Here is a 14,971-nt window from a genome sequence, read left to right as displayed (position 1 = left end):
GCCAAAGATCCGCATGTGACTCGCGAGCCACAGTTTGCTGACCACGGCCCTAGACATTCGATGCTATTATTGAGGAAACTGAAGCACAGAGAGGTTAAGTAATCCACCCAACGGCGTCTAATGAATAGGTCCAGAGCCTATGCTTAGGCCACCCTATGCTAACATTCCTCCGCCTGTGCTCTGAAATGCAGCCAGTGGGCCAGTGCTTCTGCTTGCAGAAAATCAGATCAATTTACACAATAAGGATACATTTTCTCAATTTAAAAGTTTTATTTAAAATTTAGCATGCAGACCAGCCGGTGTGGCTCAGTGGTTGAGCATCAACTATGAAGCAGAAGGTCATGGTTTGATTCCAAGTCGGGGCACATGTCCAGGTTCTGGGCTCGATCTCCAGTGAGGGGTGTTGTGGGAGGCAATTGACCAATGACTCTCTTTCATTGATATTTCTATTTCTCTCTCCCCTTCCTTTCCTCTCTGAAAAAAAAAAAAAGAAAAAAAAAATTTAGCATCCCACTACTATTTGTCCCTACTGGAATGTAGATATATGATAGTTCATCATTTAGCCCCAAATTCTTTATATTTATATTTCAAAAGCTCAAGATATCAAGGTCAGCAAAGCAAAGGAAGATTTCTTTATGTTCCCTATCTGACCTAGTTTGAACAGTCCTGGAATGGAATGACTTGTGAGGTGACATAAATGTAATAATATCCTATTTGACACCAATTAAGAACCAGAAAAAAGAACTTTGCTTTATAAAACCGAAAAGAGAGCTGCAGGATTGTAGATGTGATTGGGAGAAAATTCTCAATAAAATTTTGCTATCTTTGTTATGGCAAAGTTATTGACAACAGTTAAAAGGTGAAAATGCTACGGAGAAAACTGTCACCTCGGAGCCAGAGGGGAGCGTCTCACTGGTCCTAGCACCCTAAGACTTCCTTTGCGTGGCATGTAGACCTAGGGGAAGATGAAGCATAGAGCTTTAGAGCGGGAAACATTGCAGATACAGTAAGTCCTCACTTAACATCATCAACAGGTTCTTGAAAACTGGGACTTTAAGTGAACCAGTGGATAATGAAACCGATTTTACCATAGACTAATTGATACAAACAAGAGTTAAGTTCCTAGGGCATATTTCTGGTCATAAAAACATCACCTACATATTGAAATAAATGTGTGCTCCACATAAATTTAAAAGAAATGAATAAAAACATTATTTTCCAACCCACTTATCCCCAGTTCACTGTCAGGGTGGCCAGAGCCTCTCCCAGCAGCTCAGGCCACCAGGAAGGAGTCCCCTTGAACAGGACCACACACATACATACACCCCACCTCCCACACACACATACATGCACACACACTCATTCAGTCTGGGACAATGGAGACACACCCATTCACCTCACATACTCATCTTTGAAGTGTGAGAGGCAACCAGAGTCCCCAGAGAAAATGCAGACATGGGAGAAGTTGCAATTTCCACACAGACAGAGGCCCTGTCTGGGAATCAATTTTTTCCTCCTCATCAACTTTGTAATGAAAAGACATTGGGTGGAATGATGTTATTCAAGGACATGTTGTTTTTCTTCTCTGACCACCTCATCTTGTAGATGAGAAAAGGAAGGAAACAGCAGCAACCTATCCTGAACCCCTCGGAGGGCTAATGGTGTCTTCCTTTTCTCCTTCAGTCTGGCCCCTGACAGGCCTGGGGGAAGAGGGTATCGAGTTAATCATTCCTAATTTGTTTCAGCAGTGGGCGAGTTTTCTTTATGATTTATGGCCTGAAAATGGGTAAGGTTACATTTCCTGCTGTCCTCCCATTAAAACAACTACTTTTTGAGTGCTTACTATGTGCCAAAACTGTTCTAACCTCTGGGATGCAGGAAAGATCAAAACAGATGAGAATCCCTGTCCTCTGTAATTTACACTCTAGTGGGGCAAGGAGTAAGCAATGAACGAATAAGTAAAACATAAGTGAAGACAAACAAAGAAGGGTTTTCAATGCCAGTAGAATGAGCCCCAGACAGTCTACAACTGGAACTCCAGGTCAGGGGAAGTCTTGCACATGTACACCAATGACAGACTCAAAGATGAGTATGTGAGGTGAATGGGTGTGTCTCCATTGTCCCAGACTGAGTGAGTGTGTGTACATGTATGTGTGTGTAGGAGGTGGAGTGTATGTATGTGTGTGGTCCTGTTCAAGGGGGCTCCTTAGCTTGATCATCACCACCATGGAAATCAATATAAGTTGTAAAAAGCCAGATTGACATAATATAATTGACTGTGTTTTGTGGCTGAAAAATATGTCTAAATTAAAGCTTCCTTGGGTAGTTTGTGTTTTTAAAGCAGAATGTGTAGAAGGATACAGTTTCTGTAGTTTACCTCAATTCAGAGGGAGGTAAAATGGAGCAGTGCAAAGAGCACAAGACCCCCTTTGCTCAGTGGACAGTCTGTCCCCACCCTATGTCATGGCCTTGGCTCCTGGAACTCCTCTAAGCACCACTTGTTGGGCTATTTAGAGTAAAACATTTGACACATGCAAAATTTTATCATGGTCTTCAAAGCATGGTTTCTTCAAGATGATCATGGGGACAAAAGTTGAAAGTAGTGAGTTGAGTAACTTCAATATATATTTTAGATGTTTATATTCCCTCTATAGAAAAAATAACATGAAATAAGACCATTTAATCACACTCTTATCAAGTTGTAATTTATAATTATCGAAATGAGATGTAAACATTGATCTTATCTACTTTGGCACTCAATATATGGTCAGCATTTCTGTTTTTGTTTGCCTCTCTAGTGAGAAAAACTGGCATAGACTATAGACTTCATTCATAAGCAAGTATTTTCTCACATTTTTAGTGTAGTTCTTATCTCTTCCTAAAGGCTCATCATTGTACACATCATGTCAAATACTAAAAGAAAAACTTATAAGGGAATATCAGTAATTGGAGAAGGGAGAGGAATAGGTGAACTAAATAAGAAGGAAAAAAAAAACCCAGAATAAAATTGATTAATAAGTGGTTGTGCCTATGGTGCTGAGTAGACATCTGACATGTCAAATGAACTCATTTCTCACTGGAAAGCAGCAAGCCTGCCTGAACCTTGGGGTGGGTTGAGCTTTCATGCCTCAGCTTCTTAAGGTGATGCATCAGTCTTGGGAACCATTCCTTTGTTGGGATATTAATAGTCAAGCGTAGGTCCTGGTGATCTATGCTAAGTAGTTATATTTTTAAGGTGTGAGTGGTATCTAGTACCCCCTAGCCTAAAGCAAGGCAATTCATTGCTAATACAACCTACCATGCCAACAGTAAACCAGTTTCACCAAATTAGTCAATCATGTCTTTGGACAACAATCCCATAGCCCCATAAATCCAAAATCCAGTTATCTATATAAACTTTTCAATCCAGATGGATGTTGGTAAACTAAAATTTTTAACTTTGAGGGGAAAAGATGAAGGGAGCTACATTATTTTTATTGCTATGTTGCAACTGGCTGTTCAGAGCTCCCCACTTCCACTCTTGCTATCTCTGGGTGACTCCTTAATACATCAGGACACATAACTTGTGAAAGTCTGCTCTAAAGTAGTCAGCTATCTAGACCTGATTCACTAATTCATTGCTTCTCACTTGGGAATGTCACAATTTTAAATAATAATTAAGAGTGATCAACTAGGGGATCCTGGTCATGAGCATCAAACCTCAAACTGAGGTAGGATAAAATAAAAAAATAAATTAATTAAATTTTAAAAAAATCTGAGTTTGGCAGCCTGGTCTGATAAAGATGTCAAGGTGGCTACCATTACACTAGGGACTCTTTCCCCGTTCAGCCCAAGAGTTTCAGCAGACCTCCTGGGGGAGCCCACACTTATCTCTCCCAGGATGCATTACTCATCCTTATTTTTAGACCACAGCCATCCAACCTTAGCTGATTTCCCACATCCTTACCTCCTTATTGGATATGGAAGTGTGGTTGCCTGCACTCTCAGGAATTCATTTCAGACCCTCACCTGTTATTATGGGCATATAAACTAATGACAGTTCTGGTGTTTATTTTCTTTTGGGCTATTATATATGCCTTTATTTTTATTTTTTTAATCCTCACCTGAGGAAATGGAGAGAGAGAGAGAGAGAGAGAGAGAGAGAGAGAGAGAGAGAGAGAGAGAGAGACATCAGTTGATTGCCTCCCATATGTGCCTGGACTGGGATCGAACTCACAACCTTTTTGGTGTACTGAGCCATCCAGTCAGGGCTATGTCTTTATTTTTAGTACTAATAAATGTGGTGTGTGTGTGTGTGTGTGTGTGTGTGTGTGTGTGTGTGTGTGAAGCAAAAGCAAACACATCATGTATCATATTCTAAGTTATAGTACTTGCCTCCAAGTCAGAATTTAAGGACTTATTTCTGGTGATTATGAGGTGACATACTGAAAAGTGAAGAGCCACATGCTGAGGATAGCAGGGTGGAGAGGTGGGAAGAGCATAAGCTTTGATGATATGACTGAGCCACTGAACCAACCCTGAAATGAAATGCTTCCAGATTTCATATAATGTGAAATAATTGCTTTTATTACCTAAGGCATCTTTACCAGGATATTCTTTCCTGTGCAACTAGATCTGTGCTCACTGATATCCCTTATCACTCCTAGATAGCTCCAGAAACTAAAGTGCATCATTACTTCTTGAGAGGATATAGGAAAACACATATCGACAGACACACGCATGCACACTCAATTTTAGACATTCTGAAGATATGATCACAAGGAATTCAGAAAATAACACAAGAAAGTAAGAAAAAAAGAGGAAGAAACAGTCTAAATGACTCTTCAATGATTCATCTCAAATCTTGATTGCAATGACTTCTCATGGCTTCTCTGAGTGATTCCCCCCCTAAGTGATTACTGACTTCCCTCCCTCACCCTGACTGCCGGTGTGTCACTGCCAACTCAAATCTGTTAAAACATGAAACCGTTTCCCCTCCACATCTCTACTTGCTGGCCCTCCTTCTTATAAAATATCTATACTTAACTCAGTCAGCCCTTCTGGGTGACAAAACTGTCCATCCTGGAGCCGTGGTTAACTGCCGAGAAGGCTCTGGTGTGAGAAATGTTGCTGTAACTTAAAGCCTGGATTAGCCACATTTTGCATGACCTTAAGGTTGAGCTGGTTTCTCTAACCACTGCTGAGATTCTTACAGCTAATTAGAGCTAAATTTCCTATGCCATTTAAGAAAATATCAAACAACTAGCTGACTACTAAGCAAAAGAAATAGAGATTGTAGGGATCAACCAAAAAAATACATTCGTTACTAAGATAATTTAGAAAAGTCATTCAACAAACAACTACAACCCACAAGGAAAAAAAATCACACAAGAGATTCTAGAAAGAGGAAAACCTGATTTTCAGAGTTTTAAATGGAGAAAAAAACACAAATGGTCTTTTCAACAAAGGATGCTGGAACAACTGGATACCCACCTACTTCTACTTGAACTTCTACTTAATTTTCAGAGCTTCTCTTATGTCCACTGTTTCTTAAAAATAACCAGCCTACAATAATCCAATGCCCAAGAGACATATTTTGGTGGCAAATTCTGCTCCCCTACACTCATGTTTGGTGGTTTGGTGCTGGCAAATGGCTGTGCCACACGACTCCAGCAACCTAGCCCAGACTTTCTATGGTGGCAGCATTACACAAGGCAGGTTTTTTAGCATGCCCCTGCATCACTTCTGCCAATGCCCCATTTTCTGAAACAAGCCCTATGGCCAAACCCAGATTCAATGTGGGAAGGGACAACACACAAGGGAATGGTTAGGGAGGAGGCTTGTCCATTACTGAAACAATATACCACAAACTTCAACCATATTCAGATGCTTAAATCGTATAAACTCTAGGAATGTATTCTAAGTAAACAATCAGAGGTATGAAAAGACGTTCATTTAAATGTTCTTCAAAGCATTTTTCATGATAATGAAAAATTTGAAGCGGTCTAAATGCTCAATTATAAGAGGTTGGACAAGCATACCCATATGATGGAATATAATAAAACCTTTTAAAAATCACTTAACAAAATAATAGTTATTAATATCAGAAAATGTTTACAATAAGTTGATGGTAAACCTTTTAGAAAGCTGCCATCCAGGAAGTGCTCCCGGTACATAGTAAATATAAGGCACAACGTTCATATGGGACATTTACTTAACAAATGTTTGGCACTGCACTGGAGGGCCACTGATAGCTGGGAAGTTAACCTGCATTAGGAGAGATCTACTTCACCATGAGACGTTATCTGTGCCTCCAGCCGACCAACTTCAGCAGGGGACTATAACAACACCACTTTTACTTTTGGTAAGTTTTGTTAACAACATGGCCATTTCTAGAATGTGATGTTTTGCACTCAGTTTAGTGTACAGGCAGTTTGCTTTCAAACAAATAATACCTATCTTACATATAAATAACAAAGTGTAGTTATATCATGTTTTAAACTTTTTATAATAGAACTAGAAGCCTAGTGCATGAATTCATGCATGAAATTCATTCATCCCCTCAGCCCAGCCTGCACCCTCTCCAATCTGGGACCGCTTGGGGGATGTCCGGCTGTCGGTTTAGGCCTGATCCCAGGGATCAGGCCTAAACCCACAGTCAGATATCCTTCTCACAATCCTGGACCACTGGCTCCTAATCGCTCATCTGCCTGCCTGCCTGGTTGCCCCTAACTGCCCCCCACTGCTGGTCTGGTCTCCCCCAACTGTCCCCCCTGCTGGCCTGGTCTCCCCCAACTTCAGCCCCGCTCCCCCCCCCTCCCGCCAGCCTGGTTGCCCCTCACAGCCCTCCACTGGCCTGGTCCCCCCACACAGCCTGCTGTTTAGTCATTTGGTCATTTCTCACTAACCCCCCCTGCCAGTCTGGTTGTAGGCAGCCATCTTGTGAGGGTATGAGGGTTAATTTGCATATTACCTCTTTATTATATAGGATATTTCAAACATACATAAAAGTAGATTAGTATTCTGATCTCCCATGTACCCTTCACTAGCCCCACCATACATCCATGGCTAATCCTGGCTCAGCCACACCTGCATCCTCTCCTGCCACACTTGTAGATTTTAAAACAATTTCCAGCCATCATATTACTTCATCCCTTAATCTTTCAGTAATTAGCCTAAACAATAAAGGCTCTTTTTTTCTTTTAGCCTCTCCTGGGGATTTTTTTAAATTGATTTTTAAAGAGAGAGGAAGGGAGGGAGAGAGAGAGAAACATCAATGTGAGAGAGAAACATCAATCAGTTGCCTCCCATACATGCCCCAACCAGGGATCAAACCCTTGTAGTAGGAAGTTAGATAGGCATGAGCAGAGCAAGGACAATGGGCCAGGTACAGAAGTCACTAGGGTGGAAAGTCCTGGGTGCTTAACAAGCACAATTGTAAGGTGGGACCTCACCTCCAGGGTGACATTTCCTCCCCTAGCATATCGTTGGCAATTCAGTTTAGACCCCCTGACCCTTCCTCCCTAGAGATAACATCTAGGCCTCAGTTGTATTTCAGCTCCAGGCTCAGAATAGCAGCAAAACCAGACCAATGACACCAAGGCTGACCTCAGGACCAGCTGCATTGGATAATGGCTCCCTCCCCCAGCACCAACGAATCAATCAGTAGAGACCTAGACCCTGAAAGGACACCTGGAAAGCTATTGAATATTCCATTAAGATCTTCCTGTGGGACCTACCCTGAAATCCCTTAAAACCCAGGACCCAGGGCGCTCTCCCTCCCAGGAGCATGCCCCAGCCTTTCTCTTCCCTTTCCCAGGCACCTACCATTACCTTCCTCGCTCCCCAGATCCAAGGGCCCTTCCTTTACCTCTATATCTTGTTTCCTAAACCCATTTCTTCTACAAATTACTTCTTTTATCTCAGTGATTTTACAAATAAATGTTATCTTATAGTTTCATTCTGGGCTCTGAATTCTTTCTTAGCCAGCTCCACAGGAATATGAAGCAGAATCTCTGGGCACTGGCCTTTGTCTTGGCCTTGCTGAAGAGAGATTAGACTTTTTCCACGGTGGGACGGAGACAGAACATTGGAAGTGCAGGGGCAGACATCCCGAATAAATCTTTCCATGAGGCCACAATCTCCTGTGCATGGATCCTTGCAAAGCTTTTGATCCTGAGGAAGATCCTGTTTTCCACCCACAACAGTCACACCAAAAGGAGCATCCACCTCCCCCCTGTTAGGTCTGATCAAATAATTGAATTGATACCCCTTCCCCTGGGAACTGACCTTTTGACCACTTCACAACCAACATTCCCTTTCACTTAGACCATAGTCCACTTGCTAAGACCATTATCCTTCCCCTCGGGGCCCTCCCAGGAGCAGGACCCACCCAGAGAGTTGCCCACTGAAAAAGCCCATCTAGGGTCTTTTAACACCTCTGACTCCCCATCCTTGGGTGCTGGTGCCATATGGGGACTCAGCCCATCTGGTCCCCAGATGACCTAATAAATTTGTAATTCTTTACTTCTTTGGGCCTCTTACGTTCCTTCTTCAGGGATCCTAACACGCTCCTCTTGAGAGTCACATTTTTCTTATTAAGGCTCCCATCTTATTTCTTGCAAGTCTCCCTGTTTCCAGGCATCCCTAGTGTTTCTGGTCCTTTACCTTCCTTCTCACCCACCTCTCTTGCTCCTTTTCAGAACAATGCTCTCCAATATAATACTCCTCACCCTACCTTTTAAACTAAGATCTCTTGTTTGAGTAAGCTAAAAGGTTGTGTGTTCTGCAAATAAGAAAAATCTTTCTTCAAAGAATCTACCAAAAGTTCTCATGACTCAGTCCCTAATAGTATTTCCAAGAATCTTACAGTGTAGAGGAACAAAAGATTAGCCCAGCTTCATTTTACAGTTGGGAGAGTCAGGAAATGACAAATGAGTAACAAAGCTCCTAGTTTTGACCAAGCCTAGCTATGCATTCATGGGCATCATTTACAATTGACCTGCTCTGCTCCAATGTCAAAGGTATTGTTGATGTAGCAAGGGAGACTTCTATAGTGGAAATAAAAGCTGTTCTGTTGATAAAGGGAGGAGATAGAAATTACAAAATGCTCTTTTAAAAATATAAAGTCAAATGCCACATGATTGCCTTTATAGGTGGAACCTAAAGAACAGTATAAACAAAACAAAATAGAAACAGACTCAGATACAGAGAACAGAGTGATGATTGCCAGAGGGGAAAGGGTTTGGGGAACTGGATGAAAAGGTGAAGGGATTGAGAAGTACAGTCATTAATATTGTAATCACTACATGTGGTGCCTGTTGGGTATTGAAAATTTTTGTAAAGTATATGAATGGCTAACCATTACGCTGTACAACTGAAACTAATACAAAATGATATTGAATGAAAACTGTAATTTAAACATTTCAAAAATGCAACAAAAAATTTTAATAAAAATATACAGTCCTAGTACCAATTCATAGTTATTCAGAGAAATGCACTCCACTGAGGGTGACCTTGGAGAGAGGATTCTATTATTATGCCAGGAAGGGGGAGGTCAACATGCACACCCCATGACAGCCTTGGCCCCCACCATCCTTACAAGAGTAGCACCAGCCACACTCCTGCTGGAAGTGCTTTTCTCCATTCGACTCCCATTTCAGGATTATCTGTGGTTTTCTCCATGTCCAGCCCTGTGCAGTTACCAAATGTGTGTCATCTGAGAAGCCCAATGCATGTCATCTGAGACAGCCAGGAATCTAAATATTCTCCTTGTATTGTGGTGTCTGAAATGGGTGGAGAAGGCACCTTTGGAGGGAAACATGGGGGTCTATGAATTTAGAAGGAAAAGGAGTTAGTGTTTTGCAGTATCTAGCCTTACCCCTCTATAATTACCGTTTGTCAACATTTACATTTGCATTTAAATGAAATCCACTGTGCAATCTTCTGTTTTAAAAAGGAATTAGGAAAAAAATACTATGGCAATTCAGTTCTGGATTTTTTACATCACCTTGGATGGCCAGAAGTCTAATGTAGAGTGAGTTCTGAACAAAATAGCACTTTCATAGGTTGTCTTATTACAGAATGGAATGAAGGAAAAATTAGCACTTAAGAGGTGAATTTGAAGGCAGATATAGTTACAGGCCGGATAAAGTGCTGCTGGCAAATGATTCCATTAACTGAACAGCTAAATAGGATCATTTGACCAGAGAAGCAAATGTTCCAACCCTGGTGCCAGGGCTACGAAAACTGAACTCTTAAAAACCTGGGTGCACTGGAATTGAGGGATTTAGACATAGCAAGAGTTCTAGTTCTAGTTCTCAATACACAAATCAGTCAAAACATCTTTTTTTTTTAAGTGTATTTGGTATTGATGTAAGAAATGTCTAAACCTATACAGAATTTTTATGAGTGTTTTTGAGCCAAACTGACAACAAATGCCAGGAGGCAAAATCTCAACAGATTGAGAAAATGGCAGTTTTGCAGCTTATTTTATGTTTGAATCAAAGAAGGGTTGCATGAAAGCCATTGGTGGTAGATTAAGGGGGCAGGAGAGATCAAATCAGGGGATATCTCTGGGATTGGATAAAAAATAAGATGGAGAGACATACCGTTCTTTGTTGTTGTTGTTGTTGTTAATCCTTACCCGAGTTTCTTTTTCCATTGATTTTTATTTTTATTTTTAATTAAATCTTTATTGTTCAGATTATTACATTTGTTCCTTTTTTTTCCCCCCTCATAACTCCCCTCCTCCCAGTTCCCGCCCCACCCTCCGCCCTCACTCCCCACCCACTGTCCTCATCCATAGGTGCACGATTTTTGTCCAGTCTCTTCCCACATCTCCCACACCCCTTTCCCCCCCAAGAATAGTCAGTCCATTCCCTTTCTATGTCCCTGATTCTATTATAATGAACAGTTCATTCTGTTCATCAGATTATTTATTCACTTGATTCTTAGATTCACTTGTTGATAGATGCATATTTGTTGTTCATAATTTGTATCTTTACCTTTTTCTTCCTCTTCCTCTTCTTAAAGGATACCTTTCAGCATTTCATATAATCCTGGTTTGGTGGTGATGAACTCCTTTAGCTTTTCCTTATCTGTGAAGCTCTTTATCTGACCTTCAATTCTGAATGATAGCTTTGCTGGATAAAGTAGTCTTGGTTGTAGGTTCTTGGTATTCATCACTTTGAATATTTCTTGCCACTCCCTTCTGGCCTGCAAAGTTTCTGTTGAGAAATCAGCTGACAGTCGTATGGGTATTCCCTTGTAGGTAACTGAGTTTCTTTCTCTTGCTGTTTTTAAGATTCTCTCTTTATCTTTTGCTCTTGGCATTTTAATTATGATGTGTCTTGGTGTGGTCCTCTTTGGATTCCTTTTGTTTGGGGTTCTCCGCGCTTCTTGGACCTGTAAGTCCATTTCTTTCACCAGGTGGGGGAAGTTTTCTGTCATTATTTCTTCAAATAGGTTTTCAATATCTTGCTCTCTCTCATCTTCTGGCACCCCTATAATTCTGATGTTGGTGCGCTTGAAGCTGTCCCAGAGGCTCCTTACACTATCCTCGCATTTTTGGATTCTTTTTTCATTTTGCTTTTCCGGTTGGATGTTTTTTGCTTCCTCGCATTTCAAATCATTGACTTGATTCTTGCGCTCCTCTGGTCTGCTGTCGGGCGTCTGTATAATATTCGTTATTTCAGTCTGTGTGTGCTTAATTTCTAGTTGGTTCCCCAATATAAGATCGAGGGTCTTATTAGTTTTCGTGTAGATCTCATTAAGTTTATCGGCAGCTTCTAAACAGTTCTTGAGAGACCTTAAAAGTGTGGTTCTGAACTCTATTTCTTCCATTGACAATTTTGTCCTGTTTCTTTGTCTCCGCATTTTGTTATGCTTCCTTGGTGCACCCCCTAGTGGTCTTTGTTCGCAGTCTTATAGATAAATCTTGATTGTTGTAGCTAATTCCAGGGAGGGTTTGACCTCCAGGCCAAGTGGCTATGAGAATCAGCTGTGTCAGCAGTGAGAGAACTTCTGTCCTCTAGGGAGGTGCTAATCTAGCCTTTGCCTGAGGCTATCCGGCAAATGCCTCTGTGCAGGGCTTGGGCGGGGCGGGTCGCACAGGATCAACAGGGTGGGCCGGAGAGAGCAGTTATGGCGGCTCTCAGTCCTGTCCCCAGGGGCTCTGCCTCTCTGAGTCCCAGCACCCGCTGCAAAGCTCGGAGAGAAAGCTGCACTCGCTCTGACCGAAGCCAGACAGTCCCGCTTCTCCTGTTTGAGTCTGGGTCCCTAAAGACTCGCCCGGATCTGGTGCTCAGAGTCTGCGACTCCCTCCCGATTGAAAACAACAACCGCGCCCTCCGCCGCCAGCCCGCTCCGCGCACTCCGCACCTCAGAATTTGACTTCAGCACTGCGCCTCCTCTGAGTGTCCGTGTGCGTTTCTCTTTCCTCCTAGTTGTAGGACTTCCACTCAGCCAGCGTTCCTGTGGCTCTGGGTGATGTCCCTTCCCTTTTTTGGTTTCACTTTTGAAGTAGTTGTTCAAAGCAGCAAACTCCGGCGTTAACCTATGCCGCCATCTTGGTTCTCCTCCATTGATTTTTAGAGAGAGTGGAAGGGAGGGGGAGACAGAGGGAGAAACATTGATGTGAGAGAGACACATCAATTGGTTGCCTCCTGCACCTGCCTGACTGAAGCAGGGATTGAGTCTGCAACGGAGGTACATGCCCTTGACCAGAATCGAACCCGAAACCCTTCAGTCTAAGGTGGGGGGAGGGGATACTCTATCCAATGAGTCAAACCGGCTGGCTAGCGTGACACAGGTTTCTTTTACCTTGGGGGTTACAGGGTAATATTAATAATTATCATGTACAGCATATACTAGTAGAGTTGTTATTCTGGGAACAAAATAACAATGAGGATTCCTGGGATCTGGTGCTAGAGTAGAGAGGTTGTGCCCTGAGGGGGTCTAGAAAAGATTACTCTGATATTTCAAAGGTATGTTATCTTGGACCAGGGGTGGGGAACCTTTTTTCTGCCAAGGACTATTTGGATATTTATGACATCATTTGAAGGCCATACAAAATGATCAACTTAAAAATCAGCCTGCTGTATTTGGTCCAACATTTAATTAACTCACCCCTAACGCCTTGGCAGGACCAGACATTAGTGATTTCTCCGGCCTCATAGGGCCAGCAGGCCGGAAGTTCCCTATCCCTATCTGAGATGCAAAAGGACAATAGGCAGGCTCACTCAAGATAAAGATTGACCTTTGTTAAGGAAGCAACAGGCCCGGGACGTGACTACACACCACGACCTGCTTTTAGTTAGAATGTGTATGATCAGACCATCCTATGTGGGTACTTCAGTCTCTGAGTTTGTAAGGCTCACCATGCTGGCCTCTCCTGAGTTTGTCATGTTTAGTATGTGGTCCCTTTTTTGTCCGTATTGGGATGTTTTTGAAACAGACCTACTCTAGACTAGAGTATTGAATCAGCAAAACTTAAATAGCCTTTCCTTTGTCCTTCGCCCTTCTCTACTTCATGGCTACCCAGGTGCCTGCAACGCTCTCCACCTCTCAGTGACAATAACTTGCTCACAAGAAGGGTCCAATATTAATCATTTATATCTTTCCTCATGTGGATTTAAGTCAATGTATTATTTCTCTAAAAGGTTTTCTCTTTAAGTCTTACTCTGACTTATGGGATGTTAAAGGGGAAATGTATATTTGGCACATGTTTGGTACCCTAATCTTTACCTGAGTAAACGAAATTCTTTTGGAGAAAAAAGATCCCCCACTTAATTTATAGGATAATAGCAATGTCTAGACTTAACCTAGATAGACAGATATATTTATTCATCCACTCACCCCAACTAAATCTTAATAAACTGCATTTTTAAAAGAAGGAACACAAAAGAAGCCTGGGGAATCTGAGATGTATAACCATAAACTGGTATATTAGGAAACTGAAACTAAACAGCTTCAGTGGAGTGTATACCCATCCATCAGCCTGCGTGCCTAAGGGCAAGGTGCAAGCCTGGAGGGGTGGCGAATATTAGCAGCATGACTTCCCCCTCATCACCTGTAACCTCAATACTTTTCAGGATATGCCTGGTCAATTATAATACACTCTGAAACAGATCAACTCTGGGGAGGGACGGGGCGTCCTTTCCTATTCTCAGTGATCTCAGTTCCCATGACCACTTCAGAAAGATCTTTTTGTCATACTTTAAAACACTCATTAAAGTAAGACTCAAAATAAATCCAAAGCCTTGTTTCATTAAATTGTTTTGGTCTCCTTGCTCACCAATAGTTTTAATAAAAGTGGTAATAAAGCCCATATAATAAAAGCCTAACAGCAGAACGACTGGTCGCTGTGACATGCACTGACCACCAGGGGGCAAACGCTCAACACAGGAGCTGCCCCCTGGTGGCCAGTGCGCTCCAACAGCCAACCTCCCGTGGTCCCCCCCCCCCAGTCGGTGGGTCCCAATCTGGACTGGGCAAGATGGCCCCAATTGGCCCCGATTGCCGGCCAGGCCCAGGGACCCCACCAGTGCATGAATTCATACACCAGGCCTCTAGTAAATAAATAAATAATCAGAGACTCATTTCCCCTACCAACTCTCCTAGGACTGAAAGAGTACTAAATCAGTAAAGGCACAGTAACAGGAAGGAAGGAAGGAAGGAAGAAAGAAAGAAAGAAAGAAAGAAAGAAAGAAAGAAAGAAAGAAAGAAAGAAAGAAAGAAAGAAAGAAAGAAAGAAAGAAAGAAAGAAAGAAAGAAAGAAAGAAAGAAAGAAAGAAAGAAAGAAAGAAAGAAAGAAAGAAAGAAAGAAAGAAAGAAAGAAAGAAAGAAAGAAAGAAAGAAAGAAAGAGAGAGAGAGAGAAAGAGAGAAAGAGAGAAAGAAAGGGAAAGGAAGGAAGGAAGGAAGGAAGAGAGAGAGAGAGAGAGAGCGAGAGAAAGAGAGAAAGAGAGAAAGAAAGAAAGGGAAAGGAAGGAA

The sequence above is a fragment of the Myotis daubentonii genome, chromosome 7 (assembly GCF_963259705.1).
Source record: "Myotis daubentonii chromosome 7, mMyoDau2.1, whole genome shotgun sequence".
Classification (NCBI taxonomy): domain Eukaryota; kingdom Metazoa; phylum Chordata; class Mammalia; order Chiroptera; family Vespertilionidae; genus Myotis; species Myotis daubentonii.
This window is presented reverse-complemented; position numbering follows the sequence as displayed.